This window comes from Brassica napus, chromosome C8 (genome assembly GCF_020379485.1).
Source record: "Brassica napus cultivar Da-Ae chromosome C8, Da-Ae, whole genome shotgun sequence".
Lineage (NCBI taxonomy): Eukaryota > Viridiplantae > Streptophyta > Magnoliopsida > Brassicales > Brassicaceae > Brassica > Brassica napus.
The window spans coordinates 12,543,840-12,560,838 of NC_063451.1; positions in this window are offsets into that span (position 1 = coordinate 12,543,840).

The window sequence follows — 16,999 nt, forward strand, 5'->3', positions numbered from 1 at the left end:
ATTGTTCAAACTTGAATCTGAATGTTTGGCTTGTTTAAACTAAAACCCTAATGACCTTGTTTAGATTATTTTAAAATCAAAATCTGAAACTACATATTAGGTTAAACTGTTCTAGACTTGATCATGTATGGCCTTGTTGCATTCATACCATAACTTAATCACATTGTTTGATTGCAATTACACTTAGAACTTATTCTAGGAATGATGTTGAATTGAATCAAATAGCCGTGTGGCTTGATCTTTGCTTGGCCGATAGGTTTGCTTATTTTGATTGCATCATGAACTAATAGAAACAAACCATGTTAGGATTGCAATTACACGACAAACTAAATGCATAAAAACGAACTAGTTTGCATCCATGGCCGTGCGGCTTGCTCATTGGCCGTGAGGCATAGATCTTGGCTGTGAAGGCTTGTTTGATTGTTTGAACATAAAACCCTAATCGTTTAAACATTAAAAATTATTCCTAAAAGATCTAAAAATATTAATCTATAACTTCAGATGTCGAAAATCAACAACCTTGATTTCGCTGCCCTAAATCTATCTGGAGACAATTACCTTCAGTGGGCGCTCGATGCTAAGATCATCCTGAAATCCAAGGGACTCGGTGAGTGTATCACCGAGAACAATAATGCCAATGAAAAGGATCGTTACAGAGCCATCTTGATCATTCGTCATCATCTAGCTGAGAGTCTCAAGGATCAATACCTAACCATTGAGAATCCACTAGATCTTTGGAATGAATTAAAATCGAGATATGATCACCAGAGAACGGTGATCTTACCAAAAACTCGGTTTGATTGGACGAATCTGAGGATCCAAGACTATAAGTCTGTGGACGAATATAACTCTGCACTGTTTAAGATTGTTTCTAAAATGAAACTGTGTGGTGAAAGTATTACGGAACAGGATATGCTTGAGAAAACCTTTTCCACTTTCCATGCAAGCAATGTGTTGTTACAACAACAGTACCGAGAGAAAGGTTTCAAAACCTATGCTAATCTTATTTCTTGTCTCTTGCTCGCTGAGCAGAACAATGAATTACTAAAGAGAAACAGTCAGATGAGACCACTTGGATCAGCTCCACTACCTGATGCACACGCTACAAAGGACAATAAATAGTCCAACCACGTCCAAGGAAACGGCCAGCATGGTCGTGGTTGAGACAAATCGAACGGACGTGGCCACGGTCGAAGATCCTTTGGCCGCGGGCGAGGAAATGGTCGAGACCATGGACGGGACCATGGCTCATTTGGACGAGGCCATGGTCATGGCCGTGGATCTTCTTTCAAACCCCAACACTCGACTAAATCAGAGAAATACGTGTGCCATAGATGTGGAATGAGCAATCATTGGGCTAAGACTTGTAGGACTCCCAAGCATCTAGTTGACCTCTATCAAGAGAGCTTGAAAGGGAAGAATCCTGAAGCCCATATGACTTACCAAGATGATGAAAATGACTTCAATCATGAGAAGGACGATCTTATGGATTATGAAACTTCAGATTGTCTAAAAAAAAAAACTGAAGATTGATTTCGACATTTGTAATCTAAATTCTATGCTCTTTGTTATGATGTTTTTCATTTCTATGTTTTTCATTTCTATGAACTTGTTTTATTAAAACTTAATAAAAGGAATGAATGATTTTTTTTTAAAACGCCAATATGATTTGCGGGTATGGTATACATTAAGGACTATGGCTAGATATGTATAAGGGCAAGCATTTAGATGCTTTATATTCACCCAGAAAAACCCATTGAAATTATATAGAGATCTAAGAATGAATGGTTTCCATAGAATGATAAAACAAATCCGAGGTCAAGGAAACCATCCCAGACATAGAGATAAGGCTGGCCGGCTCTAAGGTACAGGTACCAAACAATGTAGCTTGGGACGCCAAGCTGCAAAGTACTAAAGGTTCTGATAATAATGAATTTCAATCGATTATATCATGTCTGGAACATAATGGAACACAATAAAGAATGTCGACATAAGATGATTTATTTGCATACAAGGTAGCACTTGAATTTATGAATATAAACGAGGATCATGAACCCACGTTAGTATAAGAATGCGCATTCGTAGAACAAATTGGATTGAATGGAAATGTGGGGTTAAATAGTTTAAAGAAGAAAGGCGTATTTGGCCATATGATTAAAACACCATATGATGTTAAAACCAGTGGATATAAATGGGTCTTGTGAGGAATAGAAATCGTGAGATATAAAGCTGATGTTGCACAAGGATTCTCACAAAGACCAGTAATAGATTAAGAGGAGACATACTCCCATGTGGTAGATGCACCTACTTTTAGATTTCTCATAAGTCTGGCTATATAAGAGAAAAAAAGTAGACTTGCAGCAAATTGATGTAGTGGCTGCATATTTATATGATCCACTGGATAATGAAAGTAATAGAGGGTATTGAGCTGAAAGTACAGCAAGTTCTCGAGAACAATATTGATAATCATCAAAGTATATGATCTGAATATCCTATGAACCTCTGGGTACAATTTCCCAAACAATTGAATATCTCAAGAAAGAGTTTGAGATGAAAGATCATGGAAAACAAAGTTTTGTTTGAGACTACAGCTTGAGTACATTAACAATGAAATCCTTGTGCATCAAATAGTATATACAGAAAAGGGTACTCAAGGGATTTAATGTGGATCAGTCTCACCCATTATCTAGTACATGGGCGTGAGATCACTTGTTTTAGACACTGATCTGTTTGGTCAACAAGAAGGACATGGTCGTGAATATCCCTGACTTGGACACGGATCCTTTGGTCCCAAGAAGGACAAGAAATATGTTTTTGGTCCGGTAAAGTCCATTACCCAAGTACCATTGGCGCCTTGATGTAATAGACAAGCCATACTAGGCCAGACATGTGCTCTTGCCGAGAATCTCCTATATGTTTATCTCATGTTCGACCATAACGCACTAAAGACATACACGTCCCTAACCTTAAGTACTATTGGCGCCTTGCCTTGATATTGAGACCATTAGTCATTGGTATCCATGAAGCTCAACCATCAGGTTGGGATGCGCCAACTTGAAGGACATATACGGAGATTGGGATACGTAGACTGAAAGATTTTCAGTGATGTTCAGAACATGGGGAGTAATGCGTGTTGTACTTTTTTTCCTTAACCAAGGTTTTGTCCCACTGGGTTTTCCTTGTAAGGTTTTAATGAGGCAACATCGAAAGCGTATTACGAACTCTGTATGGTTATGATATCCAAGGTGGAGTGTTATAAACCATATGATGGATGTCCATAACCGGCCGGTCTATAACCGGCCCAATACCAAGAGAGAGAGAGAGACCGCCCAACCCAAGAGAGAGAGAGAGAGGCGGCCGCATGAAGAGGAGAGAGGCGGCTTAGGCTTTAGAGAAAAGGAAATCCTATTTCATTTTCCTTATATTTGTACACTTTCCATATTTATGTCTTTCCTTTTATTTCTTTATAACTCTCGTATATAAGGACACCTTATGATTGAGTAATAATACACACAACTTACAGATTCCTAAACCTTAAGTTCATAACAAAATCATTTTTCTTACCAAAAACTACCTTGATTTTACGATCTCTAAAACCATTTTGACTTCTTCTGTCATAAAACTCTCACATTGTGACTAGGAATATACTTTACACTGCTTGATAATTGATTCTTCCTTCCCCGTCTACTCATCACCCCTATGAAACTTAGAGCGTTACTTATGTTGATTTTTTATTAATATAAAACCACGTTATAATCTGATATGTAAAATACCTCTGACATTGTTCATAACTATAAAAAAATGTATTAAATTATCGTCTATCAAAACGATATGCAATTAAAATACAGATATTTCTGTTTGAATTTGTTAGGGTGATTTGTTCCAATTTTAAACCTGAAAAATACATAGTCGTATGTCTTATATGTATGTGTGGTTTGTGATATTAGGAGACTTCAATCCAGAAGAACTGAGGAGCAACATGGGAAAAAGATAAGTAAGTCCGTAAATCTCTTACAGTTTTTAAAGATAAATGTGTTTGCTGTTAATCAATGTCATTACAATTTTAATTTCTTTGTTTGCTGTTAATCAATGTCATTACAATTTTAATTTCTTTGTTTGCTGTTAAATTTTAATCGGTGATAAATGTGTTAATATTTTTTATGTTTATTTTCGGCTAAGTTTTACACATGAAAACTATGGGTATATACTAAACCTTTTTTTAGTAAGAAAAAATATTTCCTGTGCAAACACTAGTTAATTTAAAAACCCAATGCTGGCTAGGCATAAAATCCAAAACCCGATATTTGAACAGAATCCAAACCAAAAAACCTGACCCGTTATTTGATTCTATATGTAAAAATATCCGAATGAATTTTGTAGGGTGGTACAAAAATATCTGAACCCAGAATATTATTAGCCGAACCCGAGCAGATAACCCAAAAAACTAAAATTCATAGTCAATATAAATATTTAAAATATATAAATACTTCAAATACTCAATTAAAATTTTATATTGATGTGAGATACAAAAATAAATATTAAAATTTAAATAAATAACTTAAATACCCAATTAGTTATAAATAAATACTTCATAATTTGCTTGTTGAAATAACAAGGATATTATGTTTATCAGGTAATGCATATTGTTTGGAAGTGATGTTTTTTTTTCACGCTGGATTTAACATTTTACTGTTATTTTATCAATTTACGTTGTGTTGGATTAATTTTTTATTCAATTTAAGTGTTTTTATGTTTTGCTTTAAAATTTTATTTTTTACTTAGGATATATGTGAACCGAACCGATATAACCTGAATCCGAATTATAAATGATTACTTTATGGGGTTTTAGGACGCAATAAAAATTTGAAACAAACTCAAAGTGTTATTAACTGAACCCGGCCCATACTGATAAAATATTAGAATGAGACCTAGAAATGTAAACCTGAAAACCCAATAATTCGCAATACTCGATCCCAGCCCGAACGTGTACATGAACGCACATGCCTAGCCGAAACCAACCAACGCTTCAGGCGATTTTCTTATTAATTTATTAGGGTTGGATTTTTTTTTTTTTTGAATTATGTAATAGAAAAATGAAAAAGACACTTGGCAACTGAAAATTGGCGTGGGCGGTGGATAGGGGTGGGTACAGATCGAATATCTAGATTTTTGGAGGTATTCGCGATCTGATCTATTTCGTCCGGATAATCAATTGTACAATCTCATTCAATTCGTACAAAAAAAGAAAACTAAAATTAAACAAAAATCCAAAATAATATAAAATAAAATTTATTACAAAAAAAAATCATTTACTTTTAAAAATTCTAATAACTAAGATTAAAAATTTAATAAATAAAAATATTGCAAAATTATATAAAATAATATTATATAAGTTATATAATTCTTTAAATAAATGAATATATATGCATATAACGGATCGTATTCAAATATCTGTTCTTAAAAATATTAGTATTTGTGATTTGCTTCGTTTCTTGAGGATATTGCATATTAGTATTTGCTTTGGTTCAAAGTATTATGGATATCCAGATTTTTCGGTTCGAATCGAAACGAATAACAAATAGAAGCAAAATTTACGGATATTTTCCCAGCCATATCAGTGGCGGTTAGTTGTTGTTGGTTAACGGAATGAAGCAACAAATATGTGGAAGTAAGTGATTAAGGAACAAAGTTTGTAGCATAAGTTAATGGAAGAAGAGAGATGTTGAATCTGAGTTTGGTTGGTATTAAGGGGAAGAACAAACTCGATTGTGGGTTATTTTAAAGACACTTTTATTGATCAACGAGAGAGATTACAAGGTGTTTAAACAATGTTTAGATAGGAAATGAATGGAAACACACAGGTCAGAATCAGGTAAAATATTGAGTTGAGTCAGCGAATGTAAAGAGGAAACCCTTCACTATCAGCATGTGTGTGTTGTGTGTTTCACAATACCCTTCCTGGTCCCTCATACCCCTCTTTTATAACTTGACTTCCTTTCCCAGTTTTCCCTAAAGTCGATTCAACCTAAATAGTCTGAGCCGAACTTAAGGAGTCCAACTCTTGGGCCGTGTATGGACCGAGTTTGAAGGGTATGAGTTTGAAAGCGCCAGGCTCGACGGCCGACTCTTTATTCAATGGGTCTTGTAAAGGGGTGTAATCCCTCTCCAACATTTTCACTTGTGAGAGACGATGTTGATCTCAATGAATTTGTTAGAATTGGTCAAGAGAATAAAGAGTTCGGCAAGAGATTTCCTCTGCGAAACGATAGTTTATTTATCTAGTGCAGCGATATCGTAATGGGCCTTGTGGAGGTTGTGATTCGGTATTTTTGGATTGCGTCGTCGTGAGATTCGTCCACCCATGTTTTACCACACATCGTAAAAACCTATCTCTTCTCCTGGATTCGTTGCATCTCCCAAGAATATTCATTGGCTACCATCCGAACTGCTTGCTCATTTCCGAATTGTGTGACAAAATTGATTAAGGATAAAAGATCATGATTTAAATGGTACTTGAGGCGGGGTAATGTCATGATATGTGATCAGCGTTGCGGGCAGTAGGCGATTCCTCTTGTCTTAGGTATACTTAACTCGGCCATTACGATCTATGTGCTTCAAGTGAGAATTTAGAGCATCTCCAAAATACATTCTATAATTTTAAATATGAAGTTTTTTATCTCCAAATATTGACTTCACTACTCAAATTTGAATTTTTGAGTGAAACTCTCTATATTTGAAGTTTCACTACTCAAAACTTCAAATTTGAAGTTTCATATTTTTATTTGCATTTTGATCCATACAATTACACATCACATTTATAATTCTTAAATATTTTCTCATTTATCGTATTAATCCTTTAAAAAATTTATATCTCATAAGTATTACAATATTTTTTATAAATTTAAGTTTTACACATAAAATTAAAAAAAAACTTTAAAATAAGATTTAAAATATCTTTTATATACTAAAGCGCAAGTCGCCTAGCGAATCAAATACTGACACGTGGAAAAACTTTGCAAAATAACAAAAACAATTAAAAATTTGTTTTTCCTATTTTTCTGCAATCTAAATTTTCAACTACTTTAATTCCTAATTTTTCTCGTAACTTTTAACCCACGTTAACTCACCTCTTCTGAAACTGTTTTCTTCATCTCCTATATAAATATCAAATCATCTCTACTTTCTTCTGTCTTGTATCTCTCACAGTCAAAATCTTAAACCATCTTGTCTTCATTTGTGCTTGAATTATTAAAGTAAGGAGCTACATAACGTTATGAAAAGGAAGAAGTAAGTGTTTCATAGTCTTGCAACAATAACATAACGTTTACGTTTGTATTTACGACCTATAATCACTACTACGTAATCTTTTGCTTATTCATTTATAGATATCTATTTTTCTATTTTTTTTGTCGATTATGTTTAAAAAAATTCTTTTACATATTTGCTATAGATGGAGAAAACAAAATGTAAAAGAAGATTACAAGGATCTGCAACTCCGCTCAACTATCTCAAGATTTGATGAATCATCCCTAAAAGATAACGTCGAAAGTGACTAAACAGGTAAATCATTGATAACTCCAATCTAATAATACTCTATATAATAAAAATTTGAATCTATACTTTTTATAATAAATCGCAATTTACTTGACCAATTAAAATCAGCCACATAATTGTTTGGATATTTTTCTTAAAAATAATTAAAACAAAATAGTGCTAAAAACAAATAATGATTATATAGGAAAAGAGAAAAAATTGTAACTACCCACTATTTGTTATTTATCCACGATCTTTTCTTATCCCTGTTCATATCCTTTATTTCTTAAATTTGACAAACAAATAACAAAAAAAACTCACAATCTGATGTCCAAAAAATCAAGAAAAAGACCCAAGAAACTCTCAAGTCGAAAACTGAACATGAGTGTCCTACACTCTTTCCATTTAAAACCCTAATTCAAAATTAGAACAAATCTTTTATTTTAAAATCTCGAGTTTTTCTTACCAAAAACTACCTTGATTTTACGATCTCTAAAACCATTTTGACTTATTCTGTCATAAACTCTCACATTGTGACTAGGAATATACTTTACACTGCTTGATAATTGATTCTTCCTTCCTTGTCTACTCATCACCCCTATGAAACTTAGAGCGTTACTTAATGTTGATTTTTTATTAGGGAAATTACTTAGAATAACACACATTTTATGAGTAATTACTAGAATAACATACCAAAACAAAGAAAGAAGAAAAAAGTGAGTTAAAGTCCAAAATACCCAATCAATAAATAGATTTAAATATAATATAACTTTTTAATAAAGAAAATGAAAGACTCTAGATAAAATAGAAGCTTTGGTTGAACAAAAAAGGTAATCCGTACCCTATAAAGTCCTCGTCATCTGATGTAGCACCATCTGAATCTTCGCAATAGTCAAATCGTTCTCCGTCAGTGTCTGTGTCTTCATCATGTTATAATCAGATTGGTTTTCCATCAGTGTCTGTGTCTTCATCGTTTTCTTGTTGCTTTTTAGAGAGACTTCCACACATAGACGCACTTGGTCAGACTTTCGGAGACGGATGAAACCTTAAAATTGTCGAAAATTCCCAATTTTAACTGGAGGTGTGTCATGAGTTAGCTTCATCAAGCTTTTCCTGCTAAGCATGTAACTCAATTCGAGATTAACATGGCCTCTATCTAAGCCGTAGTCCTCATAAACCATGTTAATCATATCTTTCAAGTTTGTGTCGTCATTCACTGGAATTACTTTGCTTCCTCTTCTGCTATCAACGTGAAACATCCATTTATCCTTCTCGAATAACCACTAGCCACAAACAACTATAACATCCATCATTGAATTGCTTGGGATTAACGTGAAAGAATCTTTTGTCAAAAACAAGACATCGTAACTTGGAGAAGAAAGAACTGACTACGGCTAAACCTAGGTTTTCATAACTGTTCCGGTTAGTGGTCGAATTTTTTAGTTTAATTAGTAACCCATAATTGGTCTAAATCTAATTAGTAAACCGATTTTCGCGAATAAGTCTGCTACAACATATAACTCCTTTAAAGTCTGCCATAACGTATGTTAAAGTCTGCTATCACATAAAAGTTAGTTTTGTTAGTTTATAAGTCTGCAGCTTAGCATACATAACATATAAGTCTGCGATCTCATGAACACGAAAATCTGCCAAATTATAAAAAGTATGTGAGAAAAATATGTGTGCGATTATGAAAGTCTTCGAAATATTATAAAACTGCCATCAAAAGACAAAAATCTGCTATAAAAACCTGCCAATTAAAAACAAATTTGCTATTGAAATTAAATCTACCATAATGTGTGGTAGACTTTTTCAAAAAGTCTCTGACCATATAAAATCTGCCACACTAAGTTTGTTGAAAAATATTAATCTGTCAAGTACTAATAAAACTGCCATTAAATATCGCAGATTTTTAACAGTAGACTTATTTATATATTTCGAAAATATTTATTTTCTGTAAATTTTTTTTTTGTTAACAAAGAAAACAAAGACATTCTGGGCATAAAAAATAGTCTTCATTACTCATAAAATGTGTGTTATTTTAGTAATCTTCCCTTTTTATTAATATAAAACCACGTTATAACCTGATATGTAAAATACCTCTGACATTGTTCATAACTATAAAAAGTGTATTAAATTATCATCTATCAAAACGATTTGCAATTAAAGTTCAGATATTTCTGTTTGTATTTGTTAGGGTGCTTTGTTCCAATTTTAAACCTGAAAAATACATAGTTGTATGTCTTATATGTATGTGTGGTTTGTGATATTAGGATACTTCAATCCAGAAGAACCGAGGAGCAACATGGGAAAAAGATAAGTAAGTCCGTAAATCTCTTACAGTTTTTAAAGATAAATGTGTTTGCTGTTAATCAATGTCATTATAATTTTAATTTCTTTGTTTGCTGTTAAATTTTAATCAGTGATAAATGTGTTAATATTTTTTATGTTTATTTTCGGCTAAGTTTTACACATGAAAACTATGGGTATATACTAAACCTTTTTTTAGTATGAAAAAATATTTCATGTGAGTAGCACAGGGCAAACACTAGTTTAAAACTAAATTTAGACAACAACAATACAAAATATATTTAAAACTAAATTTAGACAACATATTTTTTTAAAAACAATTACATGAAGATATAAATATTACACAAATTTAAATATTATAACAACACTAATAGTCAGGCAAATTTGATATGAAACCTCTAAAATATTGTCTAAACGATTTTGTGTGACCGAAGATGGTTGTTGTTGTTGTTTTGATGTCTTTTCGTACGAATCTGATGTATTCACTGAGTATTAATAATTTAATATCATCGAGAAATTAAGTCTTTTAGCAATATTTTTTTTCGTCTTTTACTTTCTTGTTTAAATCTAATTTATTTACAAGTTTAAGATCGCCCAATTAAAAAAAAAATTAGTTTGTAATCTACAAATTAAAAATAAAGAGAGTCATTTTTACTTCGAAATGTACTAGTTGATCATATATACATTACTGAAATAATTTTATTGAATAATTTGGTATTGTGCTTGAAGTTTAATATTAATTATATTATTTCTATTTATAAATATATATTTTAACATAAAATCTTATTAATTAATATGGTTGTAATATTTAGATATATGTGATTAGTTATTTTGAATTTTTTTATGAATTTAAATTAATTATGACAAATATAAGGAGTATAGTATAAAATACAAATAGTTTTTAAATTAAATTTGAAGTTTTGCTTTTGGAGAAAAATACATCCAAACTTCAAATATAGAGGTTTAGAAACAAATTAGGATAAGATCCGCGTTGACACGCGGATTATGTATTTTTACAAAATTCCTAAAACAAATTATTTTAATTCAACACGAGTAATGTTTTTTTACAAAAATCAAGAAAACAACTATTTAAGTTTTTTTGTAAATATGTCGATTTTAAATTTTAGTTATGTGGAATATAAATTCACAGTCTTATAGAATATATATTTGAATTTAAAATCTTATATATTAAAACAGAAGTCACAACCTTGATTCATGTGTGATTTTTTAAAAAATAGACTTAATGGACATATTCTTAGAAAATCATGTTATATTTAATATCTAATCTTATCATTTAAATTTTGGGCATACCAGAAATTTTTATTGGGCTATCAATAATTGGATTTAAACAATAGATGATATATTGGATTTATAGATAGTATAAATTAAATAGATATAATTTAATGTTGTAATACTATACCTGTATATGCTAAATATTTAAATATTTGTCGATGTTAACTTTTAAAATTATAAAGATTTTTTTTTTAAATAACAAAAATCATACTATCTAACTATGATTAATCTTTACTACCTTAAACCAATGAAAACAAATTTTAAACTATATTGTTTATTTTAAAACTTAAGCAAAACTAAATGTTTAATTATTTACTCGATAATATAAATCTATGAAGCGAAAAGTTTAATTTTTTAAAAACTTTATAAATTTGTGAAATGTTACAATATCTTTGAATATGACAATAAAACAATATTTTACTAATCTTTTTATATATATAGTTACGATTTTAATAATGAAATAATAATCCGAAAATATATATATAGAAGAACATACAAATACATGTAAAAAAGTTTGAAACAATCTATTCATTGAAAAAAATATACCGTAAACTTATTATGTTTTAAAAATTGATGGACACATATATATTATAATATATACCAATTTATAATTGAAAACAAAATATTTCTATAAAAATAAATGAAAACAAAAACCTGTGCGGTTACGCGGGTCGAGATCTAGTGTATACTTTAAAAATCTGTTTGTTGTTATAAATCCATGATATGGATATGTGGATTGCCATTAACCATCAAGGAGGTTTACATCCGACCAGACTATCCGGTCCGTCTACATCCGTCCAAGACTAGTCAAGATGAAGACTCATTCAACCGGAGCATTTATGAGCTTTGACCAAGTCTGTATCTTTGTGGTCAATATGTATTAAATGTGTAGATTCTCTCCTTGCTGTAAACCCTAGTGAACCTCCACTATATATTGATAGTGAGAGCTAATGAGAAAGACACAACTTACACAGCAACACTTCTCTCATATTTCTAACACGTTATCAGCATGATTGTGCTCTCCACCTGAGAAAGCTCTCTCCGCCGGCGTTCCCCTTTCCGGCCAGCTCCTCCGGTGCTCAGCCTTTGCTCCACCGGCGCTCAGCCTTCTCTCCAACAGGCCACCTCTCTCTCTCCGCCGGAAAACTCCTCTCTCTCTCAAATTCCGGCCAACTCTCAGCCTCTCTCTCACGGTGGTCCTCTCAGATTCTTGTGGTGAAAAAGGTAAACAAATCAAAATCTTGAAATCTAAAGAACACCATTATATCTGAAAGAAATCTAGGATCTATATCAATCCATAACTTATAAACAATCTATGGATTTAAAATATTAATCTTGTTTCTATGATCCATATGATCCATATGAAACTTGATTCTAAAATTATTTTGAATCCATAAAACTTAAAATTCTCTAAAGGTTCTATGTTTCTCTAAAAATTATAAACTTATCAAAATACCTAAAGATCTACATGAATCTTGTTTATAAAAACTTATGAACCATAAAATTATTAGAGAAAGCTTAAACCTTTTGATTCAATCCTTTTGTTTGGCCATTTTACCAGATGTGATAAACATAAGTATATAATCTGGCCAAAACAAAACTCCATCAAATCCTTGCTGTGCCATTTTCGGCCAGATCCCCTAAAAATCAGTCAACCCATCAATAAAATCGAAATTAAAATCATTCATTGCATATCCTTGACTATTAATATTTGTTTTGTAACTATCAAAGTTTTAAAAACCTTTTATGATTTTTATAAATGCATAATCGATTTTATAAATGCTTGTTTGATTTTATTAAGTGCATATCTTTGACTGAAAATTATTTCTTAAGTTTTATAAGCCATAGTCTTGTTTTAAAATTGATATGTCATAAGGTAGAATAAAATCTGTTTGAAATCATTTGATCATATTGTTGTTAAACCAACCATGAACCTATTTTATCTCATACTGAATTTTGATCACATAGTTTGCTAGTTAAAATAAAACTTGATCTAGTTTCATCCTTGAACCTGATTCTATGATTAAATTATGTACTGATCATTTGCATACCTGATAGCATCATTTAGTAAATCATTAGATCGAACTTGAAATTATCCATGAACTGACCTTTGCATGCATCCAACTATCATATTGCTAAAACTGGACATAGGTATCACATAATTGAAACCAAACATACATGTTCGCATAGCTTTAGCAATGATGATACTAGTGCGTCTGAAGTGGTTCATGTTGTTTACATCTAAATGATTCACACTGTTTGCATATAGTTAGACAAAATCGGTTTCCATTTAAAATTTAGTACATTTGCTTTATTCGAAATTATAAACCAAGTTTTAACCGATTTTGAAAATCTACTTTGGTTTACAAATATCTTGAACATTTTATCTTAATGCATATAAAATATTTTCTGAAAATAAAATGCAATCATCAATCTCCTTGGCATATAAATTCAAATCCTGAATTATATTATGAATCCTTACTCCTTTATGGATATTTGATTCAGATGTCGAAAATCAACAACCTTGAATATGCTTCCCTCAATCTCTCCGGAGATAATTACCTCCAATGGGAGCTTGATACCAAAATCCTCTTAAGGCCCAGAAACCTTGGTGATACTATCACTGAAGGCACTGAGCCATCAGACAAGGATAATTACAAGGCAATTGTTGTCATTCGCCATCACCTTGCTGAAGGTCTCAAGGACCAGTATCTCACAATTGAGAATCCTCTGGAACTTTGGACAGAGTTGAAAACCAGATTTAATCATCAGAAAACTGTGATATTGCCAAAAGTCCTTTATGATTGGAGAAACCTGAGAATCCAAGACTATAAGTCTGTGGAAGAGTATAACTCGGCTTTGTTCAAAATAGTCTCAAAGTTGAAACTTTGTGGTGAGACTATTACTGATGCTGATATGTTGGAGAAAACATTCTCCACATTCCACACCAGCAATGTTGTGCTTCAGCAACAGTACCGAGAGAAGGGTTTCTCCACTTATGCTGCCTTAATCTCTTGTTTGTTGCTAGCTGAGCAAAACAATGAGTTGCTCATGATGAACAGTGAGCTAAGGCCTCCTGGTGCTAAAGCATTGCCTGAGGCACATGCGGCCGTAGAGCCAAAGGATGAGACTCCAAGAGAGTCATACCGTGGTCGCATGAGAGGCCGTGGTAGATGGCAAGGTCGTAACTGTGGGTTTCAACCACGTGGCCGTGGATTTCAACCACGAGACCATCTTGGTCGCAGCCGAGGCCGAGGCTATAGCCGAGGTCATCAAGCTAACCGTGGGTATAAGTCCGACTTCAAAACACATGGCTCGAGCTCGACCAAATCTGCTTGCTATCGTTGTGGGATGACCAATCATTGGGCTAATAAATGCAAAACTCCCCAACACCTTGTTAAGCTCTACCAGGAGAGCATAAAGGACAAGAACTCTGAGACAAATTTGGTCCATTATGATGATGAGAATGATCTGGACCATGAGGATGATCAAGCCCATGACAAAGATGATCATGAGGACTTTGAGACTTCAGACCTCCTTACAAGTGGCTGAATATGAAGATTTCGATGTCATATTGCTTTTGTCTTTGCACTTTGAATTCTTGATTTGGCTTTATGTCTTTTGTTTCCCATGTTCTATGACTTTGGCAATTCTATTTATGAAATAAAGTTTTTACTTTATATATATGCCTTATACAAAGTTGAAATTATTAAGAACATAAAACAAAGCCATTAAAACATACTTTAAACCTTAAGTAATATCTAAGGTGTTGACTCTTGTCTATTTTCAGAAATGAAAGAAGACAAGAACCAGCTAGTAGTGGATAGTGGATCAAGTCACACTATATTAAAAGACAAAAGATATTTTGTTAACCTCATTTTAAAGAGTGCCAACATCAATACTATAGCAGGCACGACCAGCCTTATTGAAGGCCATGGCCCGGCTCACTTAGTGATGCTAAAGGCACGCATTTAGAAATTTCTAATGCATTATATTCTTCTAAATCAAAGAGAAATCTGTTAAGTTTCAAAGACATTCGCATGAATGATCTACATGTTGAAACTAGGGGCGAGGGAAAGAAAAAATTTCTCTTGATTTATGAAAATGCCCAAGGCCATAAGAAAGTCCTAGAGACTATCCCTGCTATATCAATAGACCTCTATTGTGCCAATATAAAATCGAGTGAGGCTAACACTTCAATTCCTAATGAGTTCAGAGAAGCCTTTAAACAATGGCATGAAAGGCTTGGCCATCCTGGCAGATCCATGATGCGCAAAATAATCTCGAGCTCAACTGGCCATTCCTTGAAAGATAGGATAACTATCCCTATGAGCATTACATGTATTCCATGCTCACAAGGGAAATTAATAATAAGACCATCACCTGGAAAGGTGGGTAAGGAAACATTAAACTTTCTGGAAAGAATACATGGTGACATATGTGGACCAATACATCCACCTTGTGGGACATTTCGATATTTTATGGTCCTCATTGACGCATCGACCAGATGGTCGCATGTTTGTCTATTATCATCTAGAAACTTAGCATTGGCAAGACTATTGGCACAGATCATAAGACTGCGAGCCCATTTTCCAGATTTTCCACTAAAGACTATACGTCTTGACAATGCAAGTGAATTTAGTTCCCAAGCTTTTAATGATTACTGTATGTCCATGGGGGTAAGTGTGGAACACTCTGTGGCACATGTACATACACAAAACGGATTGGCCGAATCCTTCATTAAAAGAATCCAGTTGATTGCTCGACCATTACTCATGAGGTCGAAGCTACCAGTATCAGCTTGGGGACATGCGGTATTACATGCTGCTGAATTAATACGCATAAGGCCATCCAGTGAACATAAATATTCTCCATCCCAATTACTCTCGGGCCATGAGCCAAACGTATCCCATATCAAAACATTTGGATGTTCTGTGTACGTCCCTATTGCACCACCACAGAGAACAAAAATGGGACCTCAAAGGAGGATGAGAATATATGTGTGTTTTGATTCTCCAACCATTATTAAATATCTTGAGCCTACTACTGGAGATTTATTTAAGGCCAGATATGCTGATTGTCATTTTGATGAATCAGAGTACCCAACATTAGGGGGAGAAAATAACAAGCTGGGTAAAGAAATTGTATGGAATCAAACATCCTTATCATGGCAAGATCCTCGGACTCAATCATGTAATTTAGAAGTCCAAAAAATAATTCATATGCAAAAGCTAGCTAATCAATTGCCTGATTCCTTTGCTGACCCGAAAAGAGTGACTAAGTCCTATATACCAGCTTGTAATGCACCAATAAGTATTGATGTCCATGATGGACACAATCAAGTGGCTACAGAGTCTAAAGCACGACTTAAGCGTGGTAGACCAATTGGTTCCAAAGATAAAAGACCTCGGAAACTAATGAAAGGTGCAAAAGAAACTGAGGTCATAGATTGTCCAGACAAGGCCGAAATGGCCATGCCTAAGGTACCAACCAATGAGACTCGGGACGCCGAGCCTCATGGTACTGAAGGTGCTAATGATGAGATCTCAATTAATTATTTAATGTCTGGGACAAGATGGAACCGGAAAGATGTTGACATCAATGATATATTTTCATACCAAGTAGCCCTCGATGTGATGGACTTAGATGAGGATCATGAACCCACGTCTATACTAGAGTGCACTCAAAGATCAGATTGGCTCAAATGGAAAGAAGCCATAAACGTGGAGTTAGAATCATTTAAGAAAAGGAATGTCTTTGGATCGATTATCCGGACACCTTATAATGTTAAACCAGTGGGATATAAGTGGGTTTTGTGAGGAAGAGAAATGAACATGGTGAAATTGTAAGATACAAAGCACGG